The 25,709-nt window shown below is 50.6% G+C and overlaps 1 protein-coding gene and 1 long non-coding RNA gene across 13 annotated transcripts in view; one reads left to right on the top strand and one right to left on the bottom strand.

The window, feature by feature from the left end:
- Window positions 1-25,709, bottom strand: part of LOC116948931 (nuclear factor 1 A-type) — a 387,014-nt gene that overhangs the window by 313,209 nt on the left and 48,096 nt on the right. The gene's annotated exons all lie outside the window — the stretch shown is intronic.
- The window catches only part of LOC116948933 (uncharacterized), a 69,524-nt gene that overhangs the window by 38,925 nt on the left and 4,890 nt on the right, over window positions 1-25,709 (top strand). For 2 of the 6 annotated variants that reach the window (XR_012945992.1, XR_004403872.2), the window contains one exon: window positions 719-1,184. The exons of the other annotated variants lie outside the window; for them this stretch is intronic. This is a non-coding gene — a long non-coding RNA (uncharacterized LOC116948933). Of the gene's footprint in view, window positions 1-718; window positions 1,185-25,709 lie in introns of those variants that run through there. 6 annotated transcript variants of the gene reach the window in all.

Here is a 25,709-nt window from a genome sequence, read left to right as displayed (position 1 = left end):
GCCCCAACCATCTCCACTCGACGACAGAACCCGCGACGCACCTGTGCATTCGTTGCTTTGTTTCCGCCATGCGCTGGTGGTGGATGCCCCCCACCACCACCCCCCCCCCCCCCACCACCTCCGCATTCTCTCTCTTTCTTCCTCTCTCGACTCCGTTGGCCGCCACTCCGTTGTTAGTCTCGACCACTGATTTGTTTACTTCGATGTTTAACCCCCGTGTGCTGTCGAGTGTTCAACTTGAACGTATGAACGTATTGTTGCTTGCACTTCTTTCGCGCCGTGCGTAGGCAGCCGTACTAATCGGAGGTGCCGCGGGGGTGTAGGGGGCTGGGAGGAGGACAACAAGCTAGACTAAGAGAGCAGTTCTAGAGAAGTGATGTTTCAATCTAGACGATTTGAAAGTACAAAGCTCCCAAGGGCCTCCTAACATCGCAAGAGCGTTCCAGACGGCCGCAGAAGCGCGTCTGGAAGCGCCACGCGATGCAGTGACCACCTCCTTTGTTCAATGACCAGCAGCCAAACGTCGCCGCTGCTGCGAGGATGACCTGTGATTGTGTTGTCTTGGTGTGCTTGCTGCAATGCCCAAGCTTACATTTAGTGTTCAAAAAGTCGGACTTATATAACGATTCGTTTTTTTTTTTAAATATATATGTGTATATTGAGTGACGTGCTTACTATTTCCCCTCCGTATTTGACCCTCCTATATTTTGTGTTGCAGTATTTGCTGTTGTAACTTGCTGACGCGCCCCTACTGGTCATCTGTGCACAAGAGCTTCATAGCTCATCGGATTCATCCTGCAGTTTAAAATAACGATTTCGATTATTCTGATCGTCTTGCCCAGCGACGCGTCCTGCCCCAGCCAGCGTGTACGGCAATCGCGCCTCTATACTGTACGCGTCTTGTTCCGGTGTGACTATTCATTGTATGCCATTCATTGCATGCAAATTTAGTGTATGTATATTCATTGTATTCCTACGCATTGTATGCATATTCATTGTATGCCTATTCATAGAATTACTATTCATTGTAAGCGTAATCATTGCATGCTTAGTGATTGTACGAAATGTAACTGTATGGAAATTAATTGTATGACTTAATTGTATGCCTATTAATTGTATACAAATGTATTGTATGTATATATATTGAATGCCTAATCATTGCATAAATATTCATTGTGAGCTCATTCATTGTATGCCTATTCATTGCGTGACTATGCATTGCACGACTATTCAAGCAGCAGAGTCTTCTTCGTCGAAGCCAGAAGTTCCGTTATTTATTCATGGCGGGGTTATTCTCTTCTCGAGTCGCATGCAGACCCGAGGGCATCCACCGCCTTCTCAACTCGCTTTCCTCCCGCTACTCATTCTGCCCCACTACACCCGGGGCATCTCGATAGCCCTTCTAGTCGCGTCTTTGTCTCTTCTCAACACGTGCCCAAATATGTATAATGTTTTTATGAGATTTTTTTTAAAAAAAATCCCGTTTTGTGATGTCGGTGTCATGGCACGAGACGGTGAACCCCATTCGGATCTCTCACGGAGCTGCGACCCTTCGTGCTAGAGAACGGCCCGCGGAAGCAGATGTCGTAGAGCTACCTCCGAGACCCATTCAAGTGGTGACATTTGTCTTGCTGCCCTGCATCATTGACAACTTCTTTTGCTAATTCCATGACAAAATCACGTGTATTTATGTTTTTATTCAAACCAGCTTTATAATGTCAATAATCATAAAACATTACCCTGCTGGTTAATTATGAAACAGTAACAAAAAACTGTTCAATTAAAACTTTGGGCATAGCGACTTAAGTGGGGGACTTCAATTCGCTCCATTCTCCGCAGCGGGCGCGCTCTCAGACGAGTTCCATTCCAGTCACTCCATCATTATTCATGACCCTCCGGCCATCATCCCCTTCTAGTCACGGGTCATGTCTCAGCCAGTTGTGGACATTCCACATTCCTATGGCGGAGGTGATTATATCCATTGGGCGACACCCGTTGTCTTCTCCCCGAGCTTAAATTTGAACTCGCAAACCTGCCGTTTGCATTCACCGAATCGTTACCGACAGCGGTGAGGATTCGCATGGCATCTGCACAGCGGGGCGATATGCGGGCGTTTATCTGCAGAAAGTCGTCCAAACAAAAGAACGAAGTGAAATGACAAAGGAGGCAACGGCAAGCAAGCTACTTGGGGAACTAAAGAAATCTAGAAAGTTCGAAAGGAGAATTCTCTCTGCGCCGATGCAGGGCTTCGCAAAAAAAAGAAAAATCCCTGGCCTAATCCCATTTCAGAGGCCTAATACGATTACAAACGTGCAAAAACGGGACCCTCAAAAACATTCCGTGACTTCCCGATGTACCACTAATCTGTCCCGCGTCCGCTCCTCAACAGTCGCCTGCGTTCAAAGTGGCGCGCATGACAAAACATGCCCCCGACTTTCTCAAGGGCAAAGATCCCCCGGATAGCGTTTAACAGGCTGTTGGGGCAAGTGCTGTTAGTGAGCACCCTATGAAGGCCTGCACGACACGCGAGGGGGGTAGGTGGGGGGGGGTGACCAGCACCACGGCCGCCTTTATCTCCAGAGTGGGGATGATTACATTTCACGCCAGGTACTCATTTGGGGCTGAGTCGACCTAGGGAAGGCCCAGAACCGGTTCAGGTAATCGTCACTGGCGTTGACCGTGAGCGGGAATAGAACTCGGGTCGCCGGGTTTCGTAGCACGCGAACTGCTCTCTCACACAAGACAAAGACTCTCCCGTATAGCCTTGTCAAGACTCCCGGGGCAAGTGCTGTTAGCGAGCACCTGTGAAGGCCGGCAAAGGCACACGAGGGGGTTGGGTGTCCAACTCCACACCCGGCCGCATTTGTCTCCCCCAGTGGCGATGTTTACACACCGCACCAGGTACTCATTTGGGGCTGAGACGACCTAATGGAGGCCCAGGACCGGTTCAGGTAATCGTCACCGGTGTTGGCCGTGAGCGGGTATCGAACTCGGTTCGCCGGGTTTCGTAGCGCAGCGTAGCGCTAACCGTGAGGACACACTGCACACACACAGCGCACATTTACTCAACGAGCAAACAAACAAGAAGGAGCATGACATCGCATTGTTTCCACTCGAATGTCTTTGCGATACTTGGGTCGGGGAGCGCGTAAGAGCCGTGATAGTGGTGGTGTGTGTCTGCGCGCGCAGCAGAGAGCACAGGATAGTCACGTAGATAGAAACATTAATATGATTATTTTTTCTATCTACGTGACTTTACCGAAAGAACCAGAGAGTATGGATTCCTGCAGTCACGAAAGCTTCAAATCAAGATTAGCAGAGGACAGGTTATGATAGAACTCGCTGTCGACGTTAGCCACTGACAGGAATCGAACAGCAGATCGCCAGGTTCGTATTGCAGTGCACTTCACGAGAAAAAAATAATCTGGCAGCGGAATTTTGAGCGGCGCGCAGCAGAGAACAGAGCGGTTGTTGTGTATTTTATTTTTCTTCAGATTGACGTCGGCGAAAGTGGCTTTGAGGCGCGTTGCGTAATGCGCGCGCGCTCCTTGCCGTGAGCGCGCGCGCGATGCGCACCCGCTCACGGCTGTTTGCGCTGTGCGCAACTTCCCCGCGGGGGTCGAGAGTTCACATCCAGGGGGCTCAGTGGTTATCACGCCGAAATTGCGTTCCAGACGGTCGCCGGTTCGATTGCGTACCCCCGCCCATCCCCCGCGTGGCAGTGGAGACGATGTTGAAAGTTTCTCAAATTCCACCTCCCCCCCCCACCACCACCACCACTCCCTCTGTCCACCCAGCAGTGAAAATAAACGAAACTGTTTTTTTTTTATTAAAATCTTTTTCAGAAGCGACATGGGCCTACAAATGATAGCTCAACGAAGTGGCTTATCACGTGGAGATTTATAGCAGTGTCAAAAACTCTAAACTCGTCATGTTGATGCTAAATGTGGAGGGGAAAAAGACTCAAAATATACAGGAGGCGTTCGGGTCGGGATCGAACCCACGACCTCCTAATACCAGGCGAGGTAGTTAACATCTCATAGCCACCGCGGCACCCCAAAAGACACATGGGTTCCCAGCAGTTTCTAGACTGGAATGGTGGGGTAAAGTGTGGTTAGTCCCACCTCTTACACAACATCTGGCCAGCGTGTAAGAGTAGGCCAAAGACCCTCTAGAGGCCCTCTCTAGATTGTAGATGGAAACGACGCCGCTCAAAATTCCGCTGCCAGATAAAAATTATTTCTCGTGAAGTGCACTGCAATACGTAACCTGGCCATCTGAGTTCGATTTCTGTCAGTGGCTAACATCGGCAGTGAGTTTGTATCATAACCTGCCCTGGCGCACCCTCCCTCTTGACCAATGCACACCGCCGACCAGTGTGGTGAAGTATGGCCAAACGACCCCCACGATTGACACGATGTACAAGGGAAGGCCCTCATCCAGCAGTGGATTGACAAAGTGGCTGTGAAGGTGCAGCCCTGGAATTGCCTTGCTCACGCCACTGCTGGTGGAAGGCCGTCTACTGGAGGGATCTCTGGAGAGTCACACCGAAGTGTATTTGGCCTACTCTTTCACGTGGCGCTAGACGCCTTGGAAAAGTCAGAATCAGAATGTTTACTTCGACTGCAGGAACAGATGTCGAGTGCCTTGGGCGGAGTTTGCGGAGGGGTACGGGGGGAGGGGGCAACGCCCCCCCCTCCCCCCCCAAAAAACCTGGGCACCTTAATTAATTTATTTTCAGTAGTTGACAATTAAAGTAAAAAAAGTAATTAATTATATGCACCCGCGATTCCTCATGTGAGGAACAAAGCGAACCCCTCCCTCTACCCCCCCCCCCCAAATATACACGTCGAGCTCCGCCTAAGGTGAGTACCCACACGTTGACAAGACCTCTAGATAGTCACCGTCATTGTTTGTATATTACGAAGTGTGTTTAAAACAACAACAACAACAACCGCCATTCGCCACTAAGTGGCGGTGACGTCACCGCGACGCTTGTGCCAGGCTATGTGCACCTTGAGGCCACGTGAAGTGTCGAACGCCCGCTGGCAGGAGGTCACGGGGCAGACCCAGGTGCCACGGGTCGACTGACTGAGACGACTGGCTGATGCACCACCTGTGCCCCCTACTGTGCCAACCTGCTGTGCTTTAGCCACCCGGCGCTCCGCTCGTTGACGTGAGCGTCGCTCCTCCGCCCTCTGTTGTTGTTGGAGGGTGACTGCCTCCAACTGCCCAGTAGCGTCCTTCACGAGCCTCCTCCACAGAAGTCGATCTTGAGACCGCTGGTACCAATCATCGGCAAGTCCACTCAGCTCCACATCCTCCTGTACCACATCACTCCATCTCTTCTCTTGCCCGTGCCGCGCCCGTTTAGCCCCCTCGATCCGGCCGAACAAAAACTGTTTGGGTATGCGGTGATTGGGCATGCGGGCTACATGGCCCAGCCAACGCAGCCTTGCCTGCCGGAGGAGCTCACCGATGGGACTTTGTCCAGATCTTTCGAGGATTTGTGAGCTCCTCACACAATCCAGCCTGGTTAAATCCAGGATTGATCGTAGGCAGGCCAACCTAAATGTTTCTAACCAGCGAAGATGTTCCATTAGGGGAGTCCACGGTTCGCAAGCATAGAGAAGGGAGGGAATGACCGTGGCCGAGAAGACCCGAAGCTTCGTGCGAAGCGACAGACCAGGTAGCTTCCACACAGCGTTACACAACTGATGAAAAGATAATGCCGCTCGACTGATTCGGAGTGAGACCTCTGCTGTTAAACCGGAGCTGGTCATGGGCACACTGCCCAGGTATGGGAAACTCTCCACTCTCTCCACAACTGCTCCATCAACGATTGGGAGTTGTGGGGGTGGAGTGGCCGATGGTACAAAATACCCAGACAGGTGCGTCGTTTTGGTGGGGCTGATGGTAAGGCCCCACTTCTTAGTGGCACACTCCAGTTTCAGCAGCAGCGCCTCCAACTCCTCCTCTGAGTGAGCCGCAATTACCAGGTCATCGGCATACATAACGTGGTTGACCAATAGGGAGCCATCCCTTGACCGCACCGGGCATCGATCAGCCTCCCATTGTATCTGTACCAGATGGAAATTCCTCCGGTACAGCTACTGAAGGCTTCACGAACTACGTGGTCCAAATAGATGTTAGATAATTATCTTTGGTTCTTTCGGTAAAGTCACGTAGGTATAAAATAAAATAAATCACGACGTTTTGGGCGCAACACAAGCGTCCATTATCAGGTGGGAAAGCGATGGTTTGCTGCTGAGGCAAACTGTTTTAAAAGGTTTGAAATTGGTGTAGCTCAAGGGTCATAAATAAGTGGTCGGGGCTAGTGATGTTAATGTGAGAAATTAGCACGTAACTGTAAGACAGGCGAGCGGCCTTCTCGACGAGGGCACGAAAGTGGCTATGTGAATGTGAGGGATTAACACGATGTTAATGTGAGAAGTTAGCATGTAATTGTAGAAAAGGAGAAGAACAGTGGCCTCCTCGACGAGGGAGTGCAACCCAACGGGTGTAATCCGAAGGGCCTGTGAGTGTGAGAGTGCAATCCAAAACACGTGAGCATGAGAGTGCAATCCAAAGGCATGAGAGTGCAATGTAACGGACATGTGAACATGAGATATCTAAGAGAGAGGCATAGAGAGAGACACACAGAGAGTCGAAATAACAGCTGACATAGGCAGGTTGGATGGAAACATCACAGTCAGTTAAGACTTTACCTGGTTAATAACGTCCTTCCAATGATTGCTCAGTTTGTACCCATCCTCTCCGTTGAAAATCAATTTCGCGTGAGCCCACAGCGTTAAAACAATGATCAGCAATGGTAGAGGTATTGGTCCTACCGTGTTTAAGATCTGCCTTGTGTTCACGAACGCGGTCCGAGACATGTCGTTTCGTTTCCCCAATGTAACTGCTGCCGCAACCACAGCTCAGTTTGTAGACACCAGGGTATTGCATGTCAGGAATCACATATTTTACAGATGGGATTAAATCACGGATTTTGTGTACTGTATTGAAACGAACCTGGATCTTGTGTTTCTTTAAGATTTTGGAAATATTTTTGGTAACCCCTGCTATATACGGTAAAGTGATGGTTTTGGTTGGATCCTCAGAAGGTTGTCTCTGCATGGCTGGGGAGACAGTTTTGCGGATTGTATGGTCCGAGTATCCGTTCATCCTGAGGGCTTGGTTTACAAGCTCCAGCTCACTGGCTAGGTGGTGCTGGTTGGAGATGCAACGGGCCCTATGGTGTAGTGTTTTGATGAGGGAATTCTTCTGGGCTGGATGGTGGTGGGAGTCAGGCTTTAGATAGGCATCCGTATGGGTGGCTTTCCTGTAGACCGAATGTCCCAACGAGCCATCAGGTCTCTTCTCGATCAAAACATCCAGGAATGGTAGCTTGCCATCCTTTTCCACTTCCATGGTGAATTTGATTGACGGGTGTATAGAATTGATGTGGTTGAGAAATTGGTTCAGTGCTGGCAGGTCATGTGGCCAGATGACAAACGTGTCATCTACGTATCTCTTCCACAAGGAAGGACGTAGTGTAGATGTCTGGATGGCATCTGTTTCAAAAATTTCCATGAAAACATTCGCTACCACTGGCGATAAGGGAGAACCCATTGGGGTACCCTCATTTTGTCTATAGAATGTATCATTCCAGGTGAAGTATGTGTTGGTAAGACAGTGCCTTACCAAAGTTGGTACATCTGGATTCAGTCCTTGTTGGACCAAGTCTTCAATGATTGCAATGGTGTCAAAGTACTGGTACATTGGTGAACAGAGATACTACATCGAAACTGACAAGCAAATCATCCGGAGATAGTGAGATGTCCTTGATTATAGAAACCAAGTGAGCTGAGTGAAGTACAGCTGAGGTGGACTTTCCAGTGAAAGAAAGCAGAGTCTTAGACAAAAATCGGGCCAGTTTGTAGGTGGGTGAGTTAATCGTGGAGACGATAGGACGGAGCGGGGTACCTACTTTGTGGATTTTTTCAAGGCCATAAAATTTGGGTGGTCTAGCAGCCGAAGGTTTTAGGGAGCTCTGCGTAGTCTGATCGATTAGAGAAGTTGATTTAGTGATGATATTGTTGGTTTTAGTAGCTAGGCAGTTGGTGAGATCTCTGTTGATTTTGGTATAGCTGCCATTATTAAGAAGGTTCTGAATTTTGTTGTAAGTGGTTTTATCCATGATGACAGTGGCATTGCCCTTGTCGGCTGAGAGGATGACAATGTCATCTCTGTTTTTTTTATTTAGAGAGTTCAAAACGCTCGTCCTTGCTGAAGTTGCTAATGGATTTCTTAGCGTTTTTGAGGATAGTAGCGATTTCAGATCTAGCAACGTCTGCCGGGATGTGTCCCAAGCCTTTGAGGGCTACGTAAACCTGGGCAATTGTATTATCCACTAGGATATGTTTAGGAGAGACTGTGAAATTCAACCGTTTAGCAAAGACCCATTTTAGACTGTCAGAAATTGGGATGTTACTCTGATTGATGACAATCTTGTTAACATGTTACTATGATTGATGACAATCTTGTTAACATGTTACTCTGATTGATGACAATCGTGTTAACATGTTACTCTGATTGATGACAATCTTGTTAACATCTAACTTTTTAACGTGTGGCTCTGGCTCCTTTTTTGTCAGGAGTTTGAATTTAGCGATCAAGTTAACTTTACATTTGGTTGACATTGAAGGAGCAGAAGAGACTGTCATGTCGTCTACATGGTCCCAATCAGAAGTGAACATTTTATGTTAATTTTAAATGTGATTGTAAGAGGGTCTTGTCTAAACTATCAAGTTCAAATCGGAGCAATCTTATTCTGTCTGAGATTAGCAATAGGCTAGCTTTGAACAAGATCCGTTCAGCGTTAGGAGAAGTGACAGCAGCAGATGTGAGTGTAAATGCGATCGGTATTACCTTGTTATCGCGGCATCTCTTGAGAAAGGTTAGCGACTCGATCAGGTGAGCCTTCTTGTCTCACATTCTGTTAAAAGCTCTAACAGATGTGTGAAAACCCTCCCCGTAGAGGCGGTTAACTGTGATGTTTCCATCCAACCTGCCTATGTCAGCTGTTATTTCCGACTCTCTGTGTGTGTGTGTCTCTCTCTCTATGCCTCTCTCTTAGATCTCTCATGCTCACATCTCCGTTGCATTGCACTCTCATGCCTTTGGATTGCACTCTCGTGCTCACATGTCTTTTGAATTGCACTCTCATACTCACCGGCCCTTCGGATAACACCCGTTGGGTCGCACTCCCTCGTCGAAGAGGCCGCTGTTCTTCTCCTTTTCTACAGTAACATGCTAACTTCGCACATTAACATCATGCTAATTCCTCACATTCACATAGCCGCTTCCGTGCCCTCTAATTTCTCACATTAACATCACGCTAATCCCTCACATTCACATAGCCGCTTCCGTGCCCTCTAATTTCTCACATTAACATCACGCTAATCCCTCACATTCACATAGCCGCTTCCGTGCCCTCTAATTTCTCACATTAACATCATGTTAATCCCTCACATTCACATAGCCGCTTCCGTGCCCTCTAATTTCTCACATTAACATCATGCTAATCCCTCACATTCACATAGCCGCTTCCGTGCCCTCTAATTTCTCACATTAACATCATGCTAATCCCTCACATTCACATAACCACTTCCGTGCCCTCTAATTTCTCACATTAACATCATGCTAATCCCTCACATTCACATAGCCACTTATGTGCCCTCTAATTTCTCACATTAGCATCACGCTAATCCCTCACATTCACATAACCACTTCCGTGCCCTCTAATTTCTCACATTAACGTCATGCTAATCCCTCACATTCACATAGCCACTTATGTGCCCTCTAATTTCTCACATTAACATCACGCTAATCCCTCACATTCACATAGCCACTACCGTGCCCTCGTTTAGGAGACCGCTTTCCTATCTTACAGTTACATGCTAATTTCTCACATTAACATCATGCTAATTTCTCACATTAACGTCACTGGCCCCAACCACTTCTTTATGACCCTTGAGCTACACCCATTTCAAACCTTTTACAACAGTCTGCCTCAGCAGCAGACCTTGCTTTCCCACCTGATGATGGACGCTTGTGTTGCACCCGAAACGTCGTGATTTATTTTATTTTATACCTACGTGACTTTACAGAAATAACCAAAGAGTATGGATTCCTGCAGTTACGAAAGCTTCAAATCAAGATGTTAAATAATGTTGGAGCCAGAGGACATCCCTGTCGCACCCCAAGATGTACAGGGAAATGGCTCTGACTCCCGGCCACGTAGTTTTACCCGGGCCCGCTCACCATCATGAAGGTCCTTAATGATCGTGAGGAGAGGGTCAGAGACTCCGAAAGCACAAAGAACAACCCAGAGCCCAGGCCTACTGATGGTATCATAGGCCTTGACCAGATCAATCAAGCAGAGATGTAGGTCTTGTTGGAATTCCCTACACCTCTGCTGTAGCGGACGGACAGATAATATGGCATCTGTGCAGGACCGCCCTTTCCTGAAACCGCATTGGGGCTCCGCAAGCCTATCCTCAGCGTGCCTAGCAAGGCGGTGTTGAATAATCCTTGCCAGGACCTTTCCCGGCACACTGAGGAGTGAGATGCCCCTGTAGTTGTTACAGTCTGTGCGGTCCCCCTTCTTAAAGAGGGGGACCCCCAGGGCATCCTTCCAATCCTGCGGAACCCGTCCAGTGGCCCAGACTGTTATTATGATGTCATGTAGGGCAGTCTGTGCACAAACGCCCCACACACACACAAACATACATACACACGCAAAACCCCCCACAAACTTACCTTGACATTTCTTCAGGAGGAAAAAATAAATCCCCACATAAACGATCGAGGACCGAAGCAGACGGATAGAGATTTAATTTTTCGTTGTTTTCCTTCTTCCGTAACGCACTTATTGCCCGAGGACACGGATAAATGATGCACATTCGTCTACGATCAAGCGAAGTGCAGATGGCGAGTTACGCCATAAGGACATGGCCCGATTACAAAGGAAACGACAACAACAGACAAGTTGGGAGAGAAAAAAAACACAAACACAAACCTATGGGGGGCTGGGTGGGGTGGCGGTAGTGGTGGCGGTGTTGGTGGTGGTGGCGGTGGTGCTGGTGGTGGCGGTGGTGGTGGTGCTGGTGGTGGTGCTGGTGGTGCTGGTGGTGGCGGTGGTGCTGGTGGTGCTGGTAGTGGTGCTGGTGATGGTGGCGGTGGTGGTGCTGGTGGTGGTGCTGGTGGTGGTGGTGCTGGTGGTGCTGGTGGTGGTGCTGGTGGTGGTGCTGGTGGTGCTGGTGGTGGTGGTGCTGGTGGTGCTGGTGGTGGTGGCGGTGCTGGTGGTGCTGGTGCTGGTGGTGCTGGTGGTGGTGGCGGTGCTGGTGGTGCTGGTGGTGGTGCTGGCGGTGGTGCTGGTGGTGGTGCTGGTGATGGTGCTGGTGGTGGTGCTGGTGCTGGTTTTGCTGATGGTGCTGGTGGTGGCGTTGGTGCTGGTGGTGGTTGTGGTGCTGGTGGTGCTGATGGTGGTGGTGGTGGTGCTGGTGGTGGTGCTGGTGGTGGTGGTGGTGCTGGTGGTGGTGCTGGTGGTGGTGCTGGTGGTGGTGGTGGTGCTGGTGCAGGTGGTGGTGCTGGTGGTGCAGGTGGTGGTGGTGGGATGGATGTCTGTTGGCTATGGAGGTGGCCGCAACCCCTCGAGTCTTGTCCTGCCCAAGTCCACTTCACTCGTCTTGACAGTCGATGCGACCCTCTCAATATGATTCACTTGCGAGCGTAGAAAAGTATTGTACTCAACCCACGACAAATGTTTACACCTCCGTAAACGTTTTTTACGTTTTTTTTGTTTCTTCCGCTAATAAATTAATTTAGGAGGTAACGAACGTCGCCAAGAGGTAATAAAGCACAGGGTTGCGCTGTGCAGATCTCCTGCGTGATTTCGGGTTGTTACTGCGTGCTGTTTCGCACAATGTCTGACGTTTCACTCCATGTACCGGGGGGAGGGAGGGCGGGGAGCTTCTTCAGGATCCCTCTTCTGAATCAACCATTTGGTTACCGATGTCCGAAGCTTCGCTCGACGTGTTAGGACCTTCTACAGCAGTGGTCTTCATTGCTAGGCCCGTGGGCCCTGGTGGCCTTTAGTGCGGCCCCTGACAATATACAAAGAGTAAAAACACCCCACCCCCATCATCATCATCATTATCGTGCTGCTGTCAAACCCCCGATGGTTTCAAATGTGTGGCGGCCCTAACACACTGATGCTGTCTTATCGGCGAAAGTGCCCCCTCCCACCCCTCTGAAAACGCGTGAAGAACACTGCTGAACACGTAGTAGGCTTTGTACACCCAATATCATCCATATTACAGGGGTTTTTTGGGGTTAGATCGCGTAAATATATAAATGTGTCGTTAACGCCGCCACCACCCGACACAGCCAATTAGTAAGGTTTGTCGCGTAAACAGAACATGTAAATTCGTTACTAGTACAGCACACCGGTGTGTTGGAGAGCAAAGCCACAACATTTTCAATCTGAGTACGACGTTTCGCCAGTAATTACAACTAGCTTCATCAGGCGAAAGCCAGATTTGTTGGAGAAATCCTCCTTTTTTTGTTCTTTTAATTAGAGGTGTAGATGTGCCATCACATCTACCCCTCTATTTAAACAACGAAAAGGGAGGATTTGTGAAGAGCACCGTTCTACAAAAAGCTCCGTGGCTGAATTGAGAACTCACAATTCAGTTCCGGAAAGAAAGTTGCCATCAGCTCGAAACGGAAACGCCGGGGCATTGTGCCGAATGGCACGACATGAATTCTGAACTATCTACTTTCCAATTCCGCCAATGAGCGTCCCGAAGAAGGTCACACATATCACACGGAGCGAAACGTCGGACATGTTGCTGATACACGGCACGATCCAAGAAACACATGAGAGAGACGATAGACGCTGGGAGTTTTTTTTATTTTGGGGGGGGGGTAGTAGGGGCTAGTTGATGTGCGCTCACTCACGGATGCACTCTTGGGAACGAAATATCCCTCGGCTGAAACGTTCTAGCTCAGAAGAGGGAGGGTTTTTCTTATTCATTAAAGACACGCAACAAAAAAATGCGTCCGAGACAAGATGCTGGCGAAGGATGTAACGCTCCCATCGCCACGGCAATGCCCAGTGTTTCAGAAACCAGCCCCCAACATCCCTGTGTCGGGGTTGGACGGAGAAGTGTGTACAGATGGTAGAAGCCAATGCCAACACGTTTGCCTGGGTCGTGCGTATGCACAAAGATCCCCCATATAGCCTTAACAGACTGTAGGAGCAAGTGCTGTTAGCGAGCACCTAGGAAGGCCGGAACGGCCAGCACCACGCCCGACCGCCTTTGTCTCCCTAGTGGCGATGTTTACACACCACACCAGGTACTCATTTGAGGCTGAGTCGACCTAGGGGAGGCCCGGGACCGGTTCAGATAATCGTCACTGGTGTTGGCCGTGAGCGGGAATCGAACCCGGGTCGCCAGGTTCATAGCACAGCGCGCTAACCGCTACACTACCGCTCCCCACACACACACACAATGCCGATAATTTGTTTATTGTGTTGTTCTGTTTGAAAATAAATAAACCACCTTTTTTTAAATGGCTGATGGTGGTTCGCGCACCGCGCTCTGAACCCGGGCACACGAGTTTAATTCCGGGCCACGGCTGATATCAGTGGCCAGTGATATCTGAACCGTTCCTGGGACCCCTCCAAATCCGCTTCACTAATGTGCATTGGCCAGCGTGCTGAGGTTTGGTCAACTCCACCCCCCACTGCCGTCCTAACCAATTTAACACGGAAGTACTGCCCGCAGGAGTGCGTGGCGAAAGCTCAAGCGAAGCAATGTTCAGCACGCGGCCTGACCCGCCCAGGAATCCGCCATTGCGAGGCCTTCATCCAGCAGTGGATTGACAAAGGACGGGAAATATATAATGTTTATAATTAATGACACATCCTTTTGACGGGTGTCGGAAATCTAACGTCTGAAGAGGAATCTGTATGAGTTGTTAATTATTCAAGGATTTTTAAGGAATTTATGGTCAAGCCATGAAAGGTATTTTCATGGCTACTCCTTGCTGCAAATGAGCACTTATTAGGTTAATTTAACGTCAGTAGGGGGTTCAGAAAGGCAGACAATGTCGATGTTAGATGTTTAAGAATCTCAAATGCTCGAGGTAGCCGTGTGGCTCAGAGGTCAGAGCGCTTGGGACCCTGGGTTCAAGCGAAGGCAGGTTGCCTGGGATTGAACGGAATTCTCAAGTGTAGTGAAGTCAATGGCCTCTGCACAGTCAATAATGACTGCACACAAAACAACCCCCTCACATGAAATTGGTTCTGCACTTAATTTGCTTAAATCGCAGTTCTTCCAAAAGTAAATCGGACCGTCATGCAACGAACATTACCCTCGACTGCAGGGTGGTTGGTTGCAATGCTGCCCTCTACCGCACGTACAAAATGTCACCTGAACAGATCTGAGAGATAGTTTTGGGATACCCACTTCCGTGGGCCGTTCTCCAACGCACCGCTCTGCAAGGGCTCCGAATGGTTTCTTTCGTCTCATGACGCGACACCGGCAGCACAACTGAGATACACTTCGGGGAACAAGACAAAATACAACTTGCGAAACTAAAGCTGCTTCATATACGATCGATGGCTTCGTTTATAAGGGGAGCAGCTTTTCCACAAGTGGATGTGAGGGTCCAAGAAGCGTTGCTGTCCTTCGGTAAAAAAAAAAACATTCTCGCAGGTTTAATGCCCACCGACTGCATGATGCATCGCCTCTCCCCAGCTCGTGCCCGCGACTTGCACTTTGTCTGTGCAAGGCGCGGAGGAGCGACTCCGTGATTACTGAAAACAACGAAGGCCGGCCGGCCGCCCGCCCGGCCGGCCGGGCGGGCGGGCGGTCGCGTTGAATGCTCGGAAGGGGTGAAACTCTCGACCGATCATTGCCCAGCTCGCGCGTGAAACCCAACCAAATCGCGTTGCCGACGTCGAAGAGGTCCAACCGTGCTGGGATAGGATAGGGGCCCCCGGCGTCTGAGTTTGCGGGGGGCGCCGAAGTTCCAATTATCCCGTCCCCGAAACCTTTCTGACCGCCCCTCCCCCCCCTTTGTGAATCCTGTGCGGCGGCGGTAGCGGCGTTAAAAATGAAACCGAACAATAAACCTCACTGCGGACTCGGCGTCTTGCTTCAATAATAAACCCGACGCCGGAGGCACGTCCCCGGCCGTCGAGGGGGCCCTGTTCGCCCGGCCGTCGAGGGGGCCCTGTTCGCCCGGCCGTCGAGGGGGCCCTGTTCGCCCGGCCGTCGAGGGGGCCCTGTTCGCCCGGCCGTCGAGGGGGCCCTGTTCGCCCGGCCGTCGAGGGGGCCCTGTTCGCCCCAGCGTCTCCCGCCATGGCCCCCGAGTGACCCACCGCGCAAGCTTGTCTCGAAAGTGTTCCCCGCTCTTTCTCTCTAACGCCCAACGCGCTGTGTACATTCACTCGTGTTCATCGTTGAGCGACTTGCCGAACTCATCCCCCCCCGTCTTGGTCTCGCGTCCGCTGTTGTGTTGTTTGTCGATGTGACTCGTGAGTTGTGTGATGTTTACTGGACGCCTGTGAAGGAGAGCGTCATACTGTAGATTCATCGGATTCCTCCTCCTGCTTCTCTTGCAGTCTAAATAAAGATTCTGAATGCGGCGTTTAGTTCAAGGCAGCGAGTCTCTCCTTCGTTGTTTTACCAGGTGTAACCCTGCCGGCAGCGGGCCTTCGACACGTCACGTGACGGCCTCTAAGCGCACCTAGCCTGGCACGAGCGCGACCGCCCCTCGGTGGTGAACGGCGGTTGTTTGTTGTTGTTTGTTGTTGGTTGTTGTTGCTGTAGTTTGTCCGTTTGGGCGTCTTTTTGTGGGACGATTGAGTGACGTTCTGACCCCGTGGCCCTGCTGGACATCTGCGGAAAAGAGCTTCATAGCTCATCGGATTCCTCCAGTCTATGTAGTAAATATTCTGATTCTGACCCCAGCGAGGAGGGCACTAAGACGACTGCGGGGGTGTTCGCGGTTGCCCGGGTATGTCCAGCCACCGTCATCGCGTTGATGATGTCCGGCGCTCGAGGGCTTATTTGGTTTGGATTATTTTGGCAGGGGTAAAAAAAAACCTATTGGGCCGATGAGTACCACATTTTCGATGAGGAGCTGGTTACAACAACAGAAACAAACTGTACATGGTCAAATCTTGACTTAAAGCTTTCGTGACTGCAGGAATTCCTATTCTATGGGTATTTCCGTAAAGCCACGTAGATGGAAAAAATACTAAAAACATCACGACATTTCGATCGCAACACAAGCAGTCGTCTTCAGGTGAGAGACGATTGCTTGTGTTGCGATCGAAACGTCGTGATTTTTTCGTATTATTTTTCTGTCTACGTGGCTTTACCGAAAGACCCATAAAATATGTACATGGTCACTCAGTTTGATTGTCATTCGCACTTCTTTTTCGGGAACCATTCGCCGTCATATAACCCCCGTCCAGATGGACGGGGAGCGGAAGAAGGCACGGATTTTGCTGAAGCTCGCTTTGCATCTCGAGCGGGTGAGTATGAGACGTAGTCAACGCTGTTGGATTGATCCCAAAAGAGCTATTAAACAAAAAATATTCAAAGCACACACCAGAAGCAGGAACAAAGGCTTACGATGAGATGTGGAAAGGATGACAACCCCCGATGTATCGCTATCATTGTTACTGACAAGATTATATTTTTGAAACACCGGATTTCAGAAGCCGCATTCTTGTGGTAGATATCGCGGCTGTTCGCGGCACGGCCACTGTTGACTTCCCACGATTTTGGTATTCATTGTATTAACCCTGAAGGAATGATGGACAGGTGCCGTGAGGTCATAGTTAACGCTTTGCGCAACGAACCCGGCGGCCCGAGTTTGATTCGCAGCCGCGGTGAACATCTCTGAGGTCCTCAAAAAGTGGGACTCAGAAGACGAAAATCTCAACAATAACCAGAATTTGGGAGAACGTCGTAGCAAGCACGACAAAAGAAATAGGACAACGACTGTGTCTGGAAGTCTTGCAGATTTCACAGGACGGTTGGTTTAACATTTACATAACGCCCGGAAAAGAAAAAAAAACCTGAACAGGATAGCAAACTTTAGTTTGCGAGTGATATGTGAGCCAGACCCGGGCACCTCCTTCACCAAACCACATTGACCAGCGCAGTGTGAAGTATGGTCAACAAACCTCCTCGACCGACACAAAATGATAGGGAGAAGCAAAAGAGTGCGTGGAGAGGAGTAGAGTGAGATGAGAGGGGAGAGGTAGGAGAGTGCGTGGAGGGGAGTGGAGTGAGATGAGAGGGGAGAGGTAGGAGAGTGCGTGGAGGGGAGTGGAGTGAGATGAGAGGGGAGAGGTAGGAGAGTGCGTGGAGGGGAGTAGAGTGAGATGAGAGGGGAGAGGTAGGAGAGTGAGTGGAGGGGAGTAGAGTGGGATGAGAGGGGAGAGGTAGGAGAGTGCGTGGAGAGGAGTAGAGTGAGATGAGAGGGGAGACGGAAGAGATTGTGTGGAGTAGAGAGAGATGAGAGTTGGGTAGGCAGACGATCTTGGGCTGTGCCGCCGCTGTCCAGGAATTCAACTCGCACTCTTCCGATTGCGATTTGAACCCTCCAGCTGATCCCTGCTCGTAAAGCCGCGAGGCGCAGAGTCGAAGACGTTCAGCAACGTGAGCTCCCCCCCCCCCAATTTTCTTATTTTTTTAAAACGCGACCACGACACAAAAAAAAACCTCTCCCTAAGCCCTTTCACCGCTAGAGGGGGTGTCGCGGGTTCCATGCCAGCCGAGACAGCACCACGCGGAGCGAGCAAAGAGCCAACGTCCCACTTAAACATTCACAAAGGAGGCCCCTTGAGTTCAACTTCAATATCAAGTAGGGGTAAGCGGTGGGGAGGTGGGGGGGGGGGTCGGAGTTCAATGCCCCATCCACAAATATACGAAGGAGACATCGCAGCGATACATTCCACCGCTGCTCCTCCAGCGGCCCGTCTCGCTCGAACCACCTGGAATTGTGAACTCGAAGTTGTCGCTCTGCCATCTTCACGGGCAGCCCTCACCAAGTACGAGAGAGGAGAAGCAGACTGTTGGGGCAAGTGCTGTTTTGCGAGCACCTTAAAATAAATGAATAAAGCACACCCGGGCACGGCCAACACCACGCCCGGTCGCCTTTGTCTCCCGAAAAGATTACGTTTCACACACCCGCAGCAGGTACTCGCGTTAAGGCTAAGTCGACACAGGTGAGGCTCAGGATCGGTTCGGATGTCCGTCACCAGCCAGTGTCGGCAGGCCGTGAGCGGGAATGAAACACTCGCGTGGCTGCGTTCGGAGCGCTAACCGTTGCACCACCGCTCTCCAAAATAACACAAGACAAAGACCCCCCCCCCAACCCCCCCCCCCGTGTAGCCATAACAGACTTTGTGGGGTAAGTGTTTTTAGCGAGCACCTATTAAGACCAGGCACGGCACACGAGAGGTTGGGTGGGCAGCACCACGCCCGGCCGCCTTTGTATTCCGAGGGGCGATGCTTACGCACCGCATCAGCTCCTCACTTGAGACTGAGTCGACCTAGGGGAAGCCCAGGACCGGTTCAGATGAACGTCATTGATGTTGTTGATTCGTGGGACTCGAACTCGAGACGCCGGGTTTCGTAGTGCAGTGCGCTGACTGCTACACGACCGCTCCCCATAACAACAGCCGTGACATCATCACGGCGCTTGTGCCAGGCTAGGTGCGCTTTGAGGCCACGTGAAGTGTCAAAGGCTCGCTGGCAGGAGGTTAGAGGACAGACCCAGGTGCCGTGGTTTGACTGACTGAGATGACTGACTGGTAGATGCACCACCTGTGGTTCCCTGCTGTGTGTTTAGCCGCGCGGCGCTCCGCTCGTTGTTGTGAGCGTCGTTCCACAAGCACGCTCACACAAAGACCACCCCCACCACCGTACAGCCTGAACAGACTGTAGGGGCAAGCGCTGTTAGCGAACACCTCTGAAGGCCGGCACGGCACACGAGGGGGTGGGCGAACAGCACTACGCCCGACCGCCTTTGTCTCCCCAGTGGCGATGTTTACACACCGCGCCAGGTACTCATTTGAGGCTGAGTCGACCTAGGGGAGGCCCAGGACCGGTTCAGATAACCGTCACCGGTGTTGGCCGTGAGCGGGAATCGAATTCGGGTCGCCGGTGTTCGTAGCGCAGCGTAGCGCTAACCGCAGCGCCACCGCTCTCGCGCACACGAGCGGGGGGTCTCTTGTGGACGCACGCGGGCTCGATCGACGCAGCCGCTGCCATCTCGGGCGCCTGTGCGCTTTGATGAAGAGCACCGGGTACCCGTTGTTTTCTGCGTTGCAATAAAAAATAAATAACCCCCCCCCTCCCCCCGCATCCACCCACCGCCACCACCGCCTTTTCTGTCGCCTTTTCATCCCCCTCCATAGACAAGCGTCCAGACACGCGGGCAGGCAAGTCGTAACAGCCGTCTGGCCGGACATCAATTCCGATGCAGCGCGTTTGATGATGGCGCAAAATTACGAAACCTTCGCTCAACCTCGGCCCCGTAGTGTCAAGGGGTGTGAGAGGTGGGGGAAGGTGGGGGAGGGGGGGGCTTCTAAGAGACTGAGCCTGATGCCCCCCCCCACCCCCCACCACCACCAAACCTCATGGCTAATTTATATCTTTGTAAGTCCCCTCTTAGCGCGTGGTGTTCACACTACAACGCGTTTTCGCTATAACGCGGTTCCTCCGTTAGGGAACGTTTTTTCGCACCACGCGGACACGTGCGCCGTTGTAACGCGGTTCCTGAGCGGTCGACGGCGAACTACTTTCGTGAGCCGCGCAGCTTGAGCGGTGCGCTGCAGCGCGCGGAACGATACACAGGGTAACACGGCGGCGTACCCGCGGTGATTGGTCCCGGCATCTCGCCGTGTGTGCGTGGTGGTGCGTCGCATCTCGGCCAAGTTTATGGTAACATTATTTATAGGGGAATTGTTTTTCGCGTTAACCGAGCACTCGCTGTGCCGTTGTCAAGCCAGCAAGCGTTGCTTCGGGCACGAGTACGGCGCAGTAATACTCAGTGACCCAAGGGGTCACACATGGGTTGCGCGTTCATTCATCCAGCAGTGGATAGGCAAAAGGACTGTACTGTGCATGTACGTAGAGGGTAATTAACAGATGAATTGGTACAATCGAACTGTACCCAAGCATGACGTGAAATCCACCATGTCAGGTACAGCGGTACCCCGATTTACGTCTCCCCCTTTTACCTCGTTTCGCAAACACGTCGTCACTTTATTACTAATACCGTTCCCCTGACTTGCGTCCTCTCAACCCACACTCACGTCGCTGACAGCATCGTCCGTCCTTACTCGTTATCCGTCGCCTCCCAGTCGCCGCGCCTCCACCACCGCCCCACCCCGTAAATCGCTTTGGATTCGACGTCGTTTCGATATTCGTCGTCGCACCTTGCAGGAACGCACCCCCTCGACGTAAACCGGGGTATTGCCGTACAACCACGTGGCCGATGGGCGTCCATGCCTTGACCTCGTTACACGACGCAGCGCTGGGAGTTGGAGCAGAACGCATCTTACGTATGCGTGAATGCAGATTTTGATCATTTGGCTGCGAAAAATGGCCACTTGATAAGCCACTTCATTGGGCTATCATTTGTTACCAGCTCGCTTCTGAAAAATCCGCTAATAGCTCAATGGGATTTTAGTGATTGGCTTACCTTTCCCATAATTGGCACTCGTATTGTGTGCTTATATTGCTTGCTGTAGGTTTCTGACTCGCCCATACTACTCATCCGTGAAAAAAACAGCTTCATAGTTCATCGGATTCCTCCGGCAAGAATAAAGATTCTGATTCTGTATGTTGAACGTCAGTCGCACCGTACGTAGCCAACCGTGTTAATCGTACGGGCTGGTAAAGCAAAGGTGCTGCTGCTCACAAACAGCAGGAAGGCACGACTCCCGTCTATAGACTCATACAGGGACCCATAGGCTCACACAAAGACTCATACAGAGACCCATATACTCATACAGAGACCCATAGACTCTTACAAAGACCCATATACTCACACAGAGACCCATAGACTCACACAGAGACCCATAGACTCATACAAAGACCCATATACTTACACATAGACCCATATACTAACACAGACCCCCTAAACTTATACAGTGATCAAGAGTTCACACAGAGACCCATGGATTCACACAGAGACCAATAAACTCGCAAATGACCCGGAGTCACACACAGAGACCCATGGGCTAACGCATAAACCCATAGGCTCACACATAGACCCATAGACTCACACAGAGACCCAGAGCTTCGCACAGAGACCCACAGACTCGCACAGATGGGCTCACATAGAGAGCCACTGAGAAACTGGAATGCGCTGGCAGTGGCTTTCCCATCAGCGCTTTCTCCACCCAGGAGCTGGGTGCTGGCAGCCCACGCGGCTTCCCAGGGGAACCGGCCTGGTGGAGCTCAGCGCTGGTGCAGCAGCGGTAGCGGCATCGTCACCATCACCACCACCGCCATTGTGGCCCAATTGTCAATGGGTCCTACCTGCAGCACGCCTGACCATCCTGGAGTGGAAAACCCCGAGGGAGGGACATTACTAACCTCCACTACCTGGAGCCACGGACCGTCGCCACCAGCCTGGATGTGCTCTAAGTTCGCTCGCGATTATCCGCAAGGTCGAGAGCGCGCGCCTTGAGAATAAAGAAATCTGCAAGCGGATATTTGTCGCGGGCGCCGCTTTCAAAGATTATTTTGTACATGAAGCATCGCGAAACGAAAGGGAGCGGGTCGCACAACCGCCGATGACGCAGCACCATCACAGGTTGGCGGTGGAGGAGAGATGGGGGGGACAAAGGTTGCGGATGAACCCTGATGGCAACGAGAAGAAACAGTGAAAGAGAGACTATGGCGTCACTGTGCAAGCCTGGTTCTACCGTCAGCTGCTCCTCACTCGCCGGGGGTAAGCGACTCAGTTGGCCACGTGACTACGGACACACAGACAAAGATCCCCCGTGTAGCCTGTAACAGACTGTTGGGGCAAGTGCTGTTAGCGAGCACCTATGAAGGGAAGAACGGTACACGAGGGGGTGGGTTGCCAGCACCACGCCCGGCCGCCTTTGTCTCCCCAGTGGCGATGTTTACTACACACCGCACCAGGTACTCATTTTAGGCTGAGTCGACCTAGGAACGGTTCAAATAATCGTCACTGATTTTGGCCGTGAGCGGGAATCGAACTCGGGTCGCCAGGTTCGTAGCACAGCAGCGTAGCGCGCTAACCGCTGCACTACCGCTCCCCACATATTGGCAGGTAAGACGGACCGCTTCAAGAAGCAGTACAAAACGGACGAAACGTTCTGTATCTCCCACCACCCCTCTCGCCTGTTCTGTGTGGGTAAACGGTAAGGAATGTTTACAGCCTCGTTTAAAAAAAAACAACATACGTTTAGCATTATCCATGCTTTTGTTTCAATCCAGGCCACTTTGCCCACCCACTACGCTGGGGGCGGTGAAACAGCCAAGCGGTTGCGCGTTTTCCGCTCGTTGCGGACGTTGCAGTTCGTGCCCAGCGGCCGCCCTGGTTAATACTCTGGGTGCATTGACCATGATAAATCACGCCACGTATGCATGTTGAACTTCTTTCGCACCGTACGTGGCCGACCACGCCAATTGGATGTGCGGGGGAAAGACAATAACCTAAACACAAAACGCAGTTTTAAAGAAATTAGTTTCAATTCAGATTTAAATGTGCATAGCTCCAGTGGCTTCCTAACATCGGAAGGAATCATTTTTTTCCTTTTAACTTTTCATTCAGTGTCTCCCCTTATTTTTATATGTTTATATTTATCTTCATTTCATACGTAGGCCAACCTTCGTTTAATTCATACGGTCAAGTTGTGCGATGCCCTCTTTAGTGGGGGGCGAGTTTTTGTTTTTACACAAAACATAATTTGAATGAATTAAGGAAGAGCATTCCAAATGGCCACAGAAGCACATCTGAAAGCACGCAATGCGGTGACAGTCTTTTCAGTTTCATTTATTAGGTATAGCTCTGTGAGCCATTCGGCTCTTGAAGCGGGTGCAACCGCAACAAACAAAAACATGAACAAGAAAAACATCTTAAAGTGACTACGCGCACACAGAAAAATCCAGAAAAAAACAGCAAAGTCTTCCAGAAAAAAAGCACCGTATATCAATGCCGTGTGCAAAAACTCCCAGTGGGATGGGAGTCAGCCAAGAGCGTGATGGTTCATGCCCCTTGACGAGATCAGTGAGGTATTGTGGTCAATTTGTGGCAAGCGCTCTGTGTGTAATGAGCGCGACCCGTACATACAGTGGATGGCAACGATCCTAGGACGTCGTTCTAAAAAAACGAAGCCCGATTGTGTGCGTCCAAACAAAATTTTGCCACATTTGAATAAATTACCCACGAATCACTGGACCGGGTAAACACGCGGCTACGGTGCCCGCTACCGTGAAACTACCGCAGTCTTTAACCATCGGGTAAAGAGGGCAGCCGGGCCCCTTCGTCATAGCAACGAGGATTGTGCGAACACCCAGCTACAGATGATGTTGGCCGTCAAGAGTTGTGCTGTATTTGGACAAAAAAACCCCCCCCAAACACAACCTGCCACTCATTCCCCTTCTCCTCTTGCTGTCAATGCGAATTTTTATTTCCCTCTTCCCCCATCTGATGATCGTTGGGAATTTGTCCCTCTTTTGCGAGCGGTGGAAACTCGAGAAAAGGTCAACGGCGAGGGCCGATGGCGGCGCACGTCTTAGCCTATTTGTCAGAATTGATGCTACACGGAGCCGCAGTGGCGGTTGCGACTTAATTAGACGAAATAATACATGCAGCGAAGTGGGAATTCATCAGCAGCAGCCATGGTCGTTCTGCTGCTGGATGAAGGCCTCCCCAGTCCTCCGGCCGTCTCCCGAGATCCCGCGATGGAATCATTCGCAGGGGGCCGGTTTCCTCGCTCCATGTGCGGTCACAAATGAGTTTCTGTGGTAATTTTATACGGGGGTTACAATTTTTGTTATTACGATTTGGGAGAAAAAAAACAGTTTAAATTGGAGAATTCTAAATTGCGTGCAAACAAAAATGAGCGTCAGTAAATGACTTAAAACAAATGAAAGCACATTGAGCCATGAGACATTTAAACCCAATTTATACTCAATGTTAAACAGATTTTGTAGATATTATTACATATCAACCGGGGGACACTTTGCTAGGAGGGCGAATAGGCAGCGGGTGAGGAATACTACCAGATGGCAACCACGCCAGGGAGATTATATGACCATACTTTGCCGCATTGGTGAGTGCAGCTAGGTGCAAAGTGGCTGGGAAGGGGGGGGGGGGGGTGGTGCCACCCAGAACTGGTTCAGATATCACTTGCCACTGACGTTTAGATATCACTTGCCACTGACGTTTAGATATCACTTGCCACTGACGTTTAGATATCACTTGCCACTGACGTTTAGATATCACTTGCCACTGACGGTTAGATATCACTTGCCACTGACGGTTAGATATCACTTGCCACTGACGGTTAGATATCACTTGCCACTGACGGTTAGATATCACTTGCCACTGACGTTTAGATATCACTTGCCACTGACGTTTAGATATCACTTGCCACTGACGTTTAGATATCACTTGCCACTGACGTTTATATATCACTTGCCACTGACGGTTAGATATCACTAGCCACTGACGGTTAGATATCACTTGCCACTGACGGTTAGATATCACTTGCCACTGCCGTTTAGATATCACTTGCCACTGACGGTTAGATATCACTTGCCACTGACGGTTAGAGATCACTTGCCACTGACGGTTAGATATCACTTGCCACTGACGTTTAGATATCACTTGCCACTTACGGTTAGATATCACTTGCCACTGACGTCTAGATATCACTTGCCACTGACGTCTAGATATCACTTGCCACTGACGGTTAGATATCACTTGCCACTGACGGTTAGATATCACTTGCCACTGACGGTTAGATATCACTAGCCACTGACGTTTAGATATCACTTGCCACTGACGGTTAGATATCACTTGCCACTGACGTCTAGATATCACTTGCCACTGACGTTTAGATATCACTTGCCACTGCCGTTTAGATATCACTTGCCACTGACGTTTAGATATCACTTGCCACTGACGTTTAGATATCACTTGCCACTGACGGTTAGATATCACTTGCCACTGACGGTTAGATATCACTTGCAACTGACGGTTAGATATCACTTGCCACTGACGTTTAGATATCACTTGCCACTGACGGTTAGATATCACTTGCCACTGACGTTTAGATATCACTTGCCACTGCCGTTTAGATATCACTTGCCACTGACGTTTAGATATCACTTGCCACTGACGGTTAGATACCACTTGCCACTGACGTTTAGATATCACTTACCACTGACGGTTAGATATCACTAGCCACTGACGGTTAGATATCACTTGCCACTGACGGTTAGATATCACTTGCCACTGCCGTTTAGATATCACTTGCCACTGACGGTTAGATATCACTTGCCACTGACGGTTAGATATCACTTGCCACTGACGGTTAGATATCACTTGCCACTGACGTT

The sequence above is a fragment of the Petromyzon marinus genome, chromosome 35 (assembly GCF_048934315.1).
Source record: "Petromyzon marinus isolate PM22_M1 ecotype Great Lakes invasive population chromosome 35, UKy_Petmar_22M1.pri1.0, whole genome shotgun sequence".
Lineage (NCBI taxonomy): Eukaryota > Metazoa > Chordata > Hyperoartia > Petromyzontiformes > Petromyzontidae > Petromyzon > Petromyzon marinus.
Note: the sequence above shows the minus strand (reverse complement) of the source record. Positions and strands in the feature narration are given on the sequence as shown.